The sequence below is a fragment of the Branchiostoma floridae genome, chromosome 1 (assembly GCF_000003815.2).
Source record: "Branchiostoma floridae strain S238N-H82 chromosome 1, Bfl_VNyyK, whole genome shotgun sequence".
In the NCBI taxonomy this organism is placed as follows: Eukaryota; Metazoa; Chordata; class Leptocardii; order Amphioxiformes; family Branchiostomatidae; genus Branchiostoma; species Branchiostoma floridae.
In genome coordinates this window covers 16,137,688-16,140,899 of record NC_049979.1, presented here as the reverse complement: position 1 = coordinate 16,140,899, position 3,212 = coordinate 16,137,688, and the positions used below count along the sequence as shown (strand labels likewise).

Here is a 3,212-nt window from a genome sequence, read left to right as displayed (position 1 = left end):
GCAGTCTAATACTTTTTATTTCTTGCATCGCCGGCGGTCCTCTTCTAAAAACTACTAGAAGTGTCCTCTGTCAGATGTTGCAAACTCCAAACATACTTCCAACCCCATAAATAGAATAGACACGGTACGTAACAATGGTCTATTATCGCAGCAGATGTAACTTTCGTATAACGGATCTCTCCAAATTCGACGTACACAAATGGCCCAGACATATTGCAAGAATAAATACCCAATATAATCCCATTTCTCCCTATCAGAACTCGGGTATAAACAAAAAAAATGTCGACATTGTTTCAACTGCCGTTTAGCAAACCAAGCTACGTCACATACATTGGGATAATTGTATCTAAACAAAAAATCTGTATTGAAGTGTTAGAGTCCTCCTCACTACTGTTCTAGCTTTTCACTGATAACAACCTCTCTGGAAAATCCACTAACCCTTGAATTGATACATACTTGACGAAACCAGTTTTGGACAATGCCGTTTTGCGCTGGGTAGCCAACCCTATATTACTAGGTCTAGCTTGGAAAGCATATGTGATAAATTGAAGACATTTTATTTTATGTGCAGCAAAACCTTCATGTCTTCTATAAATAAGCCTTAACCCTGTGTGTGCCAATAAAGGCTGACAGTTAGAAAGTAAGCAGTGACCTTTTAATACTGGCTATATTAACCTGAAACTTTTATAGCGTCATCTTTGGACTCATTACAGCTAAACATGTCAGATCTACCTACGAAGCAAAATTAGACTTTAGCCTAAATGTTTCGATAAAACGACAAAATAACTGCTGCCTTTTAACTTTCGTGCCTCGTCAAGTTATCAACAAATTATTACCCAAGATACACGAACCTGTATTTATCCATGGCACTTTATATTAAACATGCTCCTTTTCAAATTACTTATAAACCATAAGCGCTGGAACGTACTACCAAGTAAAGAAAAATGGAGACAGACGAAAACAGCAAACCGATTTAATAACTAGTTGTTTCTCAACATTACAACGAAAAACATGTCACTTCCTGGACAACTTCTGACGTTGATGTGTTCTAATTAAAAACAAGCAAATACAGTGGTCATCCCTACAGTGAACTCTAAGACAGTATAGATGTTCTTTTTTTTTTTACGAAGAAAGCGTTTAACAGACGCCCTCTAACATATTTTGTTACTTTAAGGCAAAATGGAAATTCAGGTCACAATTCGAACGTACGAGAGAGTAAAAAATTCTGGGGCTGTTGTCTCTCTGTTTCTGAATTTTAAGTCTAGTTTTAAACTTCTTGATCCCTTTGCTTGGCCACCATCCCTGCCTGCACGCCGCCCTCCCATATGGTTTGCTGCGTGTACTTCTCAGCTGGCTGGTGGGTCTAAGTTGCTGAACTTGAGGTGGTATTTTCAGACGTCCTCGCATCACACCCACGCGCGTTGTACTGAATGCTTCCTGTAACATATTTATCATATTGCATGTCCTTCGGGATGAAGCTATCCTTTCTCTTGAAAACCTGTACCACCTAACGAATACGTCGTTGGTTACGAATGTTCTACGACAATGTTGCTCTGTGTCTTGTACTTCAAAGAAAACGTACGTGTACCAAGAATCATTGCGATACAATAGCGTGTTGAAAAATGAACGAATGATACTCGTAATTAGTTCAAAGTCCTTGCAGTTATACGTATATAAGTGCCAACTTTTAATCTTGTGCTGTCCGTCCTAAAACTATCCACGACGTACTATTCTCTACATTGCACACCGTAATCTTCACAATTGTCGGCCTCGACTTCAGTGCTTCTGTAGATATTTTCTCAATCGTGTTAAAAACTGCTTGCCGTTCTCGTTATCTACACGGGGTCCATCAACAATCTGCAATGCCACAAATCTCACCAAAGTATCGGACAGTCTCGGTATGTACCATCACGAAGTTAACCAAAACCTGTCGTAGTCAGCCAGCCAAACTGTACTATTCTCAATTCCTACATGTGGCTGCCCTGTCGCACGACCAACTATATCAGCCTAGAGTTGTCCCTCGACTTGTCAAGTAACAAACCGAACGAAAACCAAGTCCTGTTATCAGCCTGAAGCTGTCCAATAACTAATAGTACGGCTCCATAGCACACAAAAATTGTCCTTCAGTCTTAAACTCCATCTGTGGTTGTCCCACAACTTGTCGCATAACAAACAAAATAAAAAACTGTCCGCCAGCCATGTTACCTACCTAGACTTGTCTAAACAACCTGTCGTGCGACCAACCACTAACACCTGGGTAACAAATTTGTAACAACGTATCGTGCGATAACAGAAAACTGTCTAACAGTCTCTTTACTTCTCTAGTCCAAAAACTTTCCAACAGTCTTGCTGCTTACCTGGGGTTACTCAACAATCTGTCGTACAACAACACACAAAAACTATCTAACAGCCTGTTTAATTCTCTGAGGTTGTCTAACAACCTGTCACACGACAACAACAAACAAAAATGTCCAACAGTTTTGCTGATTACCTGGGGTTGCTAAACAATCTATCGTACGACAACCCACAAAACTGTCTAACAGCCTTTTTACTTCTCTGGGGTTGTCTAACAACCTGTCGCACGACAACAACAAACAAAAAATGTCCAACAGTCTTGTTGGCTTCCTGGAGTTGCTAAACAATCTGTCGTACTACAGCACAGCGTCACAAAACTGTCGAGCAGCCTTTTTACTTCTCTGGGGTTGTCTAACCAACCTGTCGCACGACAACAACAAACAAAACTGTCCAACAGTCTTGTTACCTACCCGGGGTTGTCCAACAACCTGTCATACGACAACAGCAAACAAAAAAACTGTCGTACACTGTTGTTACTCTACCTGGCGTTGTCTCACTGCCTGTCGCACGACAACAAACCAAACTGTCCAACAGTCCTGTTACCTGTCTGGTGCTGTCCCACAGCCTGTCGCACGACAACAAACCAAACTGTCCAACAGTCTTGTTACTTGCCTGGTGCTGTCCCACAGCCTGTCGTACATCAACAAACCAAACTGTTCAACAGCCTTGTTACCTGTCTGGTGTTGTCCCACAACCTGTCGTACATCAACAAACAAACTGTCCGACAGTCCTGTTACTTGCCTGGTGCCGTCCCACAGCCTGTCGTACATCAACAAACAAAACTGTCCAACAGTCTTGTTACTTGCTTGGTGCTGTCCCCACACCTGTCGTACGTCAACAAACAAAACTGTCCAACA

General features: G+C 41.6%; 1 protein-coding gene and 1 long non-coding RNA gene across 3 annotated transcripts in view; one reads left to right on the top strand and one right to left on the bottom strand.

Annotated features, from left to right (window-relative positions):
- Positions 1–3,212, top strand: part of LOC118412177 (leucine-zipper-like transcriptional regulator 1) — a 19,054-nt gene that overhangs the window by 10,575 nt on the left and 5,267 nt on the right. The window lies entirely within an intron of this gene.
- LOC118412813 overlaps positions 590–3,212 on the bottom strand; it is a 5,248-nt gene continuing 2,625 nt past the window's right edge. Inside the window, exon 3 of the long non-coding RNA XR_004830823.1 lies at positions 590–1,437. This is a non-coding gene — a long non-coding RNA (uncharacterized LOC118412813). The remainder of the gene's footprint in view (positions 1,438–3,212) is intronic.